Consider the following 10,983-nt stretch of genomic DNA (forward strand, 5'->3'; position numbering starts at 1 on the left):
TATAATACAAGCTCATTTATTTTTTACATGTGATTTTACACAAGCATTAATTTAATAGCAATATTAGAAGTATTGACATATATGCAAAAAAAGAGTTTCTAATTGAGTGCAAGTAATATTGGATGGTTTATATATGTGTATTTGAAGGCTTTAGCGATTGCCAAATTCTAATGTAATTTGTACTTGTGTTCAAGTTTATTGAATTTTAATATAAAAAAGATAAGATGTGCCAATTTTTTTATAAATTCTATATTGAACTAAAAAATCTTGAATACACTTTATACTATTTTTTGATTACAAGGCTCAAGCATATTCTAGATTTTCTTGATTTTTTTAGAGTTTATAAATTTGAAGATTTTGTGAGTTTTGTAGTATATTTATAAATATGTAAAACTATCATTGTACTTGTTATAAATGAGTTTGAAAATTTTGATGTTAATTGAATAATTAGATTGAAGGATATGAGAGTTTTATTGGGTCAAATTCTTAGATACTTGAAATTTAGAATCAATGAAGATTCTTGCAATCTTACAAAATTTGCTAGTTTGATTGAAGAAAAATTATTGAAGGCTATTTAGACTTTGAAATTTGCACACTAGCTGATTTTTGAAGCAATTGAATAAGTTAGTAAAGATTTTTATTTTAATATTTCTTTAAGGTTCTTGTTGTTTTTTTAAGGTTTTTATTTTAGTATTTCTTTAAGGTTTCTTTAATATTATATTTGATAATAAATTAAAACTTCTTTATATTTCTTTAATAATTTCTTTTAAATTTCTTTTAGATTAGTTGAAGTTTTATTAAGTTTGCTAAGGTTTAACAAGAATTTATTCAAGATTCTATTAGACTTGGTAGGATCTTGTTATTGGATTTTCTATTTACCTTCCATAGCTAGGTGCCTAATGCATTCTCAAGCAAAAATTCACATTATACAAAAATGGATATAGATTTCTTGGGCATGTAATATATTTGTAAGTAGGCGCAATCATCTAGAGCAAGTAATAAAAAGAAATATTAGTCAGATGATAGAATAATATATATATATAGAATATTATATGCATATATTAAGAACAAAAAGGTATAGGCATCTACAAAGATAAACTAAGAGATGATTTTATTGACAATAAATTAATTTTTAGTTGGATGTTGCAATAGATCTTGTAGAATGCTATATGTGATATTGAAAGAAGTTAGATTAGAAGTAACAATGCTTAAAAGATTTGTTAGAAGCCTAGTATTTAGTCTTAATCATCTTATATCTAATGAATTGTAATAATCTTAGCACTCTTGTAGACAAACTTTTAGTATTAGTCTACGACTATTTTTATTTATTTTACTTTATTTAAAAATATTGTAATATTTAAGCATTTAAATTTTGTATAGAGAACTTGTATGTAGAGTGTTTATTTGTGTAACTTCCAAAATAGATGTTTCTTTGCATCTTATAGATTTTTCTTCAAAGAAAGAAATTAGATGGAATAATTATATTTTAAATTGAATGAAAGTTATATTCCAATATAAATGATTCTTGTATTAGTCATTAATGCATATAACACTATTATATTTTCTCTAATGTGGCATATTATATGTATATCCAAACCTTCATTATTAAATTTGATACATAAAAAAATACTTTCATATTATATGCATTTGTAAAAATGGATTTGACACCATACTAAACAACATTGAGTCAAATGTAGAGAATAGTAGTTAGAATCTATTTGAAAGCTTTTAACTTTATTATATCATAGATTAATATGGTGATTAAAAATTAATTTAAAACTATAACATATTATAGTTATTTAATATTTATTTAAATAATTATATGATTTTTTTGGAAGAGAGTTGAATTTTATTTGTTGTATAGAGATGAAATCTTTAAATTCTACATATATTTGGCAACGACTTAAGGAGTTGGCTTTTTAGAGTATAATTAGTAATTGAAATCTTAAATTAAAATAATATTTAATAGGTATATTTTTAATATATTAGAAAAAAATATAATATTTTTAATACAAAAAAATACTTAAATTGGCAATAATAAGATTTTAAGGTTGAAGGAATTAGAATACAATGATGTAAATCATTTTTCTCAAGTTTGGGACATCCAAGTGATAGTTTGAGGTATTGAAATTAGAGTGATTAGTAGAATAGTAGAATAGCACTTATAATATGTTAAGTTTGAATTCTATTTCTAATAAAATGTGATTGATAGATTTAAGTTTTTAAAATATTTGATTTAATTATTGGAGATGATAAGAGAATTGGTTCTATAATATTATGTCTTATGATTTGTCATCTATAGATGAGAAAAAAGAATACATATTAATAAAAACATGATATATAGCATCCATGCCTTTTATATATAATATTTTTTTATAGATTGTTTTATATACTTTCTTGTAATAGTAGAAATTATAAGTTAATAGTAATTAAAGTGCAATGACATTAATTCAAGAGAATCTTTATGTAACTAGCTATATTTTATATAATTTTTTATACTAGATTTTTATTCAATAAAAAATAAAAAATAAAAAATAAACTTTCAGATAAATTTAATTTTTTATCTTAAAAATGATATAAAAAAATTAAAATTAAAATTATTAAGAATAAGTTATAATAATTTAAAGATAAAAAATAAATAATAGAATATTTGAATGAATATATTTTTATCTCAGTGATAACTTGCTTAAGAGATCAAGGATTTGAACCTCATCAAGGCTTATTTTCCTACTTATATACAAGGTGGTACAATCCTCAGGAGATATGTGTATCTCTTTTCTTGCAAAGACTATATTAGTTATTAATTCTCTTATTTTCTATTAAAAAAACTAATTATTTTGTATTTTAGATTCCTCTATGGTATTTAAAATTACCAAATTAACCTAGAAATTTTGTCAAGTTTTCAAATCTTGCCCAATTTTTTTTATAATAGCCTCTTAAAGTAGTAAAACTTATTTTTATCTAATCTTAAAAATGACTATAAATATTTTAAAATAAAATATAAAAATATATAAGATATTTTTTAATTTTATTATCAATTTGAATTTATTTTTATTTCAGTAATTTTTTATGATAATAGAATCAATTTTAATCAACTAAAAATCCGATTTTATATATAAATAATTAAAAAAATATGTAGTTTTATTAATAACATGAATCATAACAAAAAAAAAATTTAAAAAAAAAAAAAAAAAACATTCTTGTAACATTCAAATAAAGAAATTAGAATTTTAAAAAATAAATATAAAATAGAAACTAAAATAGTTATTATCATATATATAAAGACTTGAGATTCTTGACCTAAAGTAAGAATATAAGAAAGGTGTTGAGAAGAGTGAGGATAGCCTTATCCTTGCCTCTATGTATACTATTTAATTTTAAAAATTATATTTTATAGGTCATTTGATACATGTCCAATTTGTATGGCAAGTTTCTAATTTGTATATTACATAGCCAATTTGTATACCAAATGATCAATATATGCAACATGAGGCCAATTTATTGGCCAAATTTTTAACATATCAATCACCTATAAATACTTAAAAAGTCAAATTTGCCTCTATGGAGCTTTTAAAAGCTTCTCTATAAGATAATAACAAATTTACTTCTACTTGCTTCTATGTAATACATCTTATCTTTATTAGTATTAATATATTTATGATATTATCTTTTCTTTTAGGAACAATTTCTACAAGGAACAATGATCATATATTGAAAAAAATTAAGATATAGCAAATTGTATTTGCTATATAATTTGATCTTTATTAATTTTGAAGATAGTTAATATGTTCTTTCAACAATCAATAGTGTCTCATACTAGGACAAGAAGACCATCTTGTTATTTAATCATTGTTGAGGCCTTAAATTTTTTTTTCAAATAATATATTTGGAATATTATTAAGAGCCATTCTTACCTCTATAATATTATCAAACATCAAGAGTCTCTTTCAAGATTGTGATATCAAATGCATTGTATCTTTTCATCCATTTGAAGAAAAATTCATTAAAAGATAGAAGATAGAATACAATTTTTATTGAATATGCTTCATTTTATAATAAATAATTTTTTTATTTTTTAACTTAGTTTTGATAAATATTATCAATGAAAACATCAATCTATTTTATTGTAATTCCAATATTCTTAGATGGTTTTCATGTATATTTACTAATATTATATCCACACCAATGTATATAATATTTTAATATATTTTGGCATTGCCTTAAGTCTAAGATTTCTACTATTTCAAATTCTTATTGTCTATTTCTACAAGAAGAAGTGGCATTTGTCTTCTTCATAATATATCCATTGTCTTGTATGCCTTAAGAAAGAACACATAGAATACAAGATGGATTTTTATAGACTTTGATAGGTATAATTAATATACAACATGATTGATTTATTTGCAAAAAAGAAATGATCCAAGTTTATGGCCATCTAGCTTGTTACAAAGACAAATAGTCTTGATATTACAATGAAGTAATCATTATTTGTTGCCAATATAAAATTGAGGTTGTTCGTTACAATAGTTATTTGTATTGATCTTTTATTATTTTTGAACTTCTTTTAATTTATGTATTATATAATTTTTTTGTTAACTTAAGATATTAATCCAAAAGATCATGCATGATATTTTATATTAATTTGTAATCATAATTTTTTTAATTAAAACTATAAATTCTTAATTCACATTTTTTATAAATTTTTAATTTATTTAGATACATTTTTATGTTAAAACTTCTAATTTTATTGACATAAAATCAATATAAAATTTATATAAGAAATAGTAGAAAATAATAAAATTTAAATCTAATTCATAGTTTCTTGAATTCTATAAATGTTGTATTTTCTTAAATTTAATAATAAAATTTCCAAAAAATACTTCATGAAGGTATAGATCTTATCTACACTTATGCCAAAGTAAAAAAATAAAAAAGATATTAATAAAATATATATATATATATATAGGTCTTTAGTATACATTGACTTGCTATCATTGTTAAATTAAAATATCTTTAAGCTACGGCAAAAATTCTTGAGATTTTACAATAAAATATACTACAAATCCTTAGGCCCTTCTTAAAAGAGATAGAAGCAATAATTAATATATATATATATATATATATATATAGATATATATATTCAAAATTAACTAAGATTATTATTTATATAAATGAATATATATACCATTGTGAATTTATATTTAGATATGAATATTAGTGAACATATAAATATGAATATAAATATATGTATATATATGGACATAAAAATATGGATATGGATATAAAATCACATATATAGATATAGAATTATGGACATGGACATGAAGTCATGGACATAAATATAGGTATGGATACATGGACATAAGTATAAACATGAAGACAAGGACATAAAGTTATAGACATAGATAAAGAATTATATATATATATATATAGAGAGAGAGAGAGAGAGAGACATGAAGTAGTTCAAAGTATATATAAATCTTATAGTTGTCAAATAACTAGTTTAAAAGATAAATTTATTGATATTATAATAGTAAAATATATATTTTAAAAATAAATCCTAATCACATTATAAAAATTAAATAAAAAATTTAAAGTATAATTTTATTTATAGTATTATAATAAAATAAAAAATTATTTTAGAATTTAGAATTACAAAGATATCCTATGAGGTTTAGGATTTAGGATTACAAAAGTATTCTATGGAAATTTTACTTATTATTTTTAACTTTTAACTTCACCTACCTTCATATTTTATATAGTTGTGATTCTATTATTATATTTAAAATTCTATAAAAATTCTTAGATTTTGAAATATAATCTAATCAAATATATGCTTTGATTCTATTTATATTTTAAAATAAAATAAATAATTTAAATCATACTGCATTTACATAATTACATTTAAGTAATTAGTTTTGAATTAGATCCTATTTACATTCAAAGTATCATTCAAAGTATCATTCTATTAAGATTGAGACTATTAGGAGTTAGTTTAAAATTTAATATTATTTATACTACAATAATCAAATAACTAGTTTTTAATTTGATTTGGTTACAAGGTATCATGTGAAGTTTTAACTTTTTAATTTTTAACTTTTGATGTAATCTAATATATTTTTTTTGATACTTTGATTTCAATGGTATAATCAAAATCTTATTCAAATATTCATAATTGGAGATATTATATAATAAAACGTATAGCAATGATCCTATTTATATTATAGCAATGATATAATTTGTTTGAAGTATGTATTCTTCAAATTATAGAATTCAAATAATTAGTATTAGTTTGAGTTTATATTAAATTTGTATAATAATTAGTTTAAATTATTACTCCATTCACATTAAGATTGTTAAGAACATGTTTGAATTTTAATTTTGTGTATGATGCAACAACCAAGTAATTAGTTTTGAATTTTATTAAAAAAAATTAAATTTAGTTTATATTGTAATAATAAAATCATTGATTCATAATATCATCTTGTTTATACCAAGTTTAGGATTTAAGATTTAAAAAAATTAATGGAATAGTCCATGACAAGGCATGATCTAAGATTTTATGACTTTTATACAACTTATGCTAGAGGGCTAGGTGTTTCTCTTAAACAAAACAAAAAATCAAATATACCTTGAGTAATAGTGATTTAACTATACAATGCCATCAATGCCATATTTAAGCTTTGAAAGTTTTTTATTACTTAAGCTTTTATTTTTGATTGTTAATATGCACTATACTAATGAAGCTAATAGAGTCTCAAAGCACATGGTTTTTTCATAATAAATACATTTTAGTTGAATTAAGTCAAAAATTCTATAAAATAACTTCAACTTAATCACAAATTTATTAGATAACTAATTGATAAATCTTAGATCAATTAATTGCACTCACAAAATATTATCAAATAATCAGATTTATACAAATAAATTTTAATTTTGAGATCCAAAGTAATTTTTTTTCATTAATCTATTTGCTTATATTAATTTAAGTCTATGCAATAATAACTAAGTTTTAATTTAATAAAAAAATTGAAATTATTGCATTGAAAAAATTACTATAAAAATTTTAAAAAAAATACTTTTATTTGTACAGGTGCTAAACCAAACAAACCGAAAATATATTAGTAAGGCATATGCAAGATGCCTTTACACATCTATTAGTGTTCTATTACTTTTGAATTTTGCTAAATGACCTAAATAAGTACAACCATTATAAAACCACAAAATAATAAAGAACATAAATCAAAGTTTATTTTAAAACAAAGAATTTGTTGGCTTAACATTGTAGCAGCAACATTTAAGTTTTATTAAAATAAATAAATAATCTCAAACAATATTTTCCTCCTATCTTGGTACTTGTAGACAATAATATGTTAAAATTAAATAAAGTATTTTAGAAAGAATAACTAACTTAAGATTATTTGAATGCATAAGACTTATAAGTCCATGTACAATTTACTACAAAAGTTTAACATTTAGGTTTTAATATATATAATTATATGGATGTGCTTGAAAGAATTGACTTTTTATTTCAAGTTTTAGAATTTGAGATTACACAAGTATGTTTGAAAAAGATGATTTTTATTTAAGATTTTAGGATTTAGGATTCTATAGGTATCTTTGAAAAAGTTGACTTTTTATTTCAAATTTTAGAATTTGGAATTACAAAGATATTCTACAAAGTTTTGACTTTTTATTTTAAAATTTTGACTTGACCTACTTTCTTGTTTTGAAAGGTTTAGGGCTATAAAATTATAGAATTCAAGATATAAGATAATAGGATTTTGGGATATAGGGGTTAGTATTGAAGATTATAGGATTTAAGGTTTAGGATTACTTGGATGTCCTTGAGCATTTTCACTTTTTTTCTTTGAGTTTTAATGGACTTACCTTGCATTTTCAAGATCTGCAATTACAATGGTAGAATCTAAATGCTCTACAAAAAAATTTAGATTTGCAAATTTGAGAGGACCTAATCCCTTATCCGAATCTACTATTTCAATGGTATTATGAGAATGGTCTAGAAGTTCTTAGATTTAGAGATACAGAGAAGACTTTTGGATTTGGAGTTGACTTTATGGATTTGGTTTGAAGTGAACTTAATTATCATGTTTGGTATAATTGGTATCTCTTATTCGCTGCGATCAATTTCAATTGTAGAGGATCACGTGTGAATTTATGCGAACTCCACCTCTGATCTCCAAACCCTGAAACTGTCGGCGAGTTGTATCGCACATCGGACCCCAAGTTCGAATCCCACACTTGCTGGATCCCTGTGGACATCGGATGGTCCGCGGCCCCAGTTCCGAAAGCTGAGATTGGAACATTCCAATGCACCTGACAGTTGAGATCTGTCCACGTTATCTGCTTGTGCTTCAGGCGAAGAAGCTGCTAGCAAGCTAGTACCGCGTCTGTCCCCTTGATCGTTCCAAACGCTGGAAGGATGGTCATCGATAGTCTTCTGGGTGGGGTCTAAGAGGTTATTTTTTTGCTTCAAGTCTGGTAAGCTGTAAAGTCTGACGACTGCATGTTGCTCTTTCCATATGGTTCGTGTTGCGAATCGAAAATCGGTGAGTGTTGGTGGTGGTTTTATGTTCTGATGGGTTCCTTTTTTATGGGGTTGGAGGTTTTAGAGATGACGACGTGATCTCAACGGATGCCTGCCGTGAAGATTTCTTATTCGGTTGCGGTGTGTGAGAGTTGTTCCTGTCAGCCCCACTTGTTTTTAGTAATTAATTTTGTAGATATTAATTTTTGGATTTCCTGAACGTGATTTCACACTCCACATCTGTATGGAAATTGCGAATGACTGAATGCTAGTGGTTGTGACGATCGGAATTTCGTGTGCCGATTGATTCAAGCTAAAAACAATGATCATGTGTCTTTTTCGACTGGTGAATTTGGTCTGGGACGATATTAGGCACTAGAATTTTACTATTGATAGTATGAATAGATATTGTTCTTTCATGTTTGAATAGCTATGTCAAGACGAAAGATTCATTGTAATGGTGAAACAATTCGTGATATGTCTTAGCGATAAAACATCCATGGGAGGGTAAACATTCCCTCACTGAGCAGTGAAAATTCAAACAAACCATTGTTTGTTTGTTTCTGTGATGCTTTTTTTGGCGTAAACTGAAATTTCAAGCAAAGTGTTCGAAGGTTTTAGTAGTTCAGAGACAGGCAGCGGGGGAGAAACTCACAGAGATCGTGTCTTCTTGTGGGAGTCTTGCTAATGGTGTGTATCTCAGTGCTGCTCTGAACTTCGAAGAACCTTAACAAGTCTCCACGTAGTATGAACCTCAACCCGTGTGACTTGTTTGGCACAAATGTGTGTGAAGACTTGTTTTCTCAGGCAGCTCCCTCCAGGCCTTGGACGGACGAGTAGCTTGCCATGCGAGTAATCTCGCAGGATTTCCTTTCAGAACGACCCAGCCCAGAACTACAGCCGAAGATTGCGTTTATGTTTTTGACTGCGGGCATTCCACCCTTTGAAAAAATATGAGAGAAGTTTTTGAGGTATGATTTTTTTCTATTAATGCTTTGCATTTTTCAACATTGTATATAAAATTTGTTCCGATTTGAACTCGATGCGGGTTAAGTATTCTTTGCGAAGTTGTAACCCTATATTATTCGAGCTATATTACTCGTGAAAGTTCAGTAATCATTGAGATTGAAGCAAGAATGTGATCATCTTCCAATTGCTCCCACACCTGTATCGTACTTTCCATGGCTGATGGACATTTTGGGAGCCGCTTGGGTCATAACTGGCCCCAACTTTGTCGTTTTCATCGACAACAAGCTGAAGATTATTTTAGGGAAATGGTGCTCATCCCAATTTCATAATTGAGCAGGGATACGAAGGTCTGTACTCTGTCTTCGTGCATGCCTCCAAACGGGCAGAATTGAAGAGTGTCTGGAACTCCTCTGTATTCATCGACAGAGAGATTCGTAGCCAAGCGGTGATTTTCTTATGGACTGTTTCCATCTTGAGGGAGCATTGAGAACAGCATGCATATCTCACGCCGTAAATGGGTGTGTTTGAGATGCTGATATTAATGACTGTTTTGCAGGTCTTTTGGGGAAGAACTGAAATGGTTGATGCCGAGCGACGTCTTCTTACGAATGCGCTCATGGATTCAGACAAATAGTACTTCACTCTATTATCTGAATCGTGTGCCCTCAGGCCATAGATCTTTCATGTATATGGTTATACAGAGTGTTTCATATTGGGGGCGCTTTTCTTATGCTGCACGTTTTAATACTCAGCTTGGTCATGTATTGTGTTCAACTCACCCACTGATGCAGATGCATACCTCTAAATAACTTTAGCTTCACCTATGGATATCTGTTTAACGCTCACATGAGTTTTGTAGACGGTTAGGTTCTCAAACTATCCATACATCCTCCCGCAGGTTTATTTCATGTCTTAACGTCCCATACCAACAGCTCGGGATGCACATCGTTGAACACTGTACATTTTTCGGTTTTATGCTTTAAATCGACTAGGATTTGTAGTCGAGGACAGGAAATCAAGATTGGTAGCATTCAGCATGTATGTTCTTAAAACGCCATCTTCATAAGTGGCCTTTGAGTTAAAAGTATTGTGAGAAGTAAGGCTTCAATGCTTGACGTCATTTCTTAAAGTCTGGAAAATTGAAGCCTCTTCACTCTTGGCACTCTCCGAACAAACCTTTAGAGCAGCTGTGAACTCTGTTTTCTTTTTAAGAAAGTCACTCAACGTCTCCAGTTTGTGAAACTTCCCATTCGACTGCGTCACCTTTTCCTGTGCCTTTTTTTTTTTTTGTTTTTCCTTAAAATAAAAAAATAAAAAAAATGAGGATGATGACTTTGTTTGATGTGTTAATTACAACAGCTCCGATGATCTTGGCCCTCATGGGCAAAATCGCAACCGCGAGAAGATGCCTCCTGAAATATCGCGTGTTTCTTAGAGAAAAGGGGCTCAAGTATGCCTTCAACACT

General features: G+C 26.7%; 1 long non-coding RNA gene across 3 annotated transcripts; it reads left to right on the top strand.

Annotated features, from left to right (window-relative positions):
• The first annotated feature begins 8,438 nt into the window (after positions 1 to 8,438).
• On the top strand, positions 8,439 to 10,723 carry LOC149989789 (uncharacterized). 3 transcript variants are annotated; one of them, XR_016501814.1, is made up of 4 exons: positions 8,439 to 8,570; positions 9,342 to 9,519; positions 9,855 to 9,962; positions 10,074 to 10,723. It is a non-coding gene; the product is annotated as an uncharacterized LOC149989789 (long non-coding RNA). The 3 variants fall into 3 exon arrangements; XR_016501815.1 differs by lacking the exon at positions 9,855 to 9,962; XR_016501816.1 differs by lacking the exons at positions 8,439 to 8,570; positions 9,342 to 9,519 and having other exon boundaries at positions 9,703 to 9,864; positions 10,074 to 10,625.
• Positions 10,724 to 10,983: the final 260 nt, after the last annotated feature.

The sequence above is a fragment of the Physcomitrium patens genome, chromosome 2 (assembly GCF_059467195.1).
Source record: "Physcomitrium patens ecotype Gransden chromosome 2, ASM5946719v1, whole genome shotgun sequence".
In the NCBI taxonomy this organism is placed as follows: domain Eukaryota; kingdom Viridiplantae; phylum Streptophyta; class Bryopsida; order Funariales; family Funariaceae; genus Physcomitrium; species Physcomitrium patens.